At 40.0% G+C, this 557-nt stretch overlaps 1 non-coding gene across 1 annotated transcript; it reads left to right on the top strand.

Moving 5' to 3' along the window:
- The first annotated feature begins 481 nt into the window (after window positions 1-481).
- On the top strand, window positions 482-554 carry trnak-uuu (transfer RNA lysine (anticodon UUU)). The gene has a single exon. It is a non-coding gene; the product is annotated as a tRNA-Lys (tRNA).
- Window positions 555-557: the final 3 nt, after the last annotated feature.

The raw sequence follows: 557 nt of genomic DNA, 5'->3' as shown, positions 1-557 counted from the left end.
AGAGTTTCAAAATGATGTTTCAAGTGGAAGCATCATACAATGGTATAATCCAAGCATTCACTGGATTAGGCTCAATCCACGTAACCACTCTGTTGTAAACTGAATCTTCGTAATGTTACCCACTGTGATGTGTCTAGAGTGCTAACCATCAAGTTTCTAATCGTAGTTGTCTGTAACGCGAGTCAAACCCAATTTAATTTCACAAATATGAATCTTTGGATTAAACTATGATGAAGTTTGCACCCTGACTTCATTCCCTCTGTGTTTGCAGAGAGTGTGCTTAATGCCGTTTTCAAATGTGATAAATTGTGTGTTTGGAAAGTTCCCTATCCTCACTTGCTTGCTGGTAGTGTTTTCCCACGTTAACAAGTTTGCAACTTAAATTCAGAGTCCTTATACGTGTGGTTAACTGCTTATTTATGTGTAAAGTTGAGGTTTGGACTGCAGAGTTGTTTTACCTCAAGATGAAAGGCTTTGTGAAGCTTGGGTAGCTCAGTCGGTAGAGCATCAGACTTTTAATCTGAGGGTCCAGGGTTCAAGTCCCTGTTCAGGCGAGA

The sequence above is a fragment of the Seriola lalandi genome, unplaced genomic scaffold, assembly GCF_002814215.2.
Source record: "Seriola lalandi dorsalis isolate HSWRI2012SDOR001 ecotype SW California unplaced genomic scaffold, Sedor1 jcf7180001959153, whole genome shotgun sequence".
Taxonomy (NCBI): Eukaryota; Metazoa; Chordata; class Actinopteri; order Carangiformes; family Carangidae; genus Seriola; species Seriola lalandi.
This window is presented reverse-complemented; position numbering and strand designations above follow the sequence as displayed.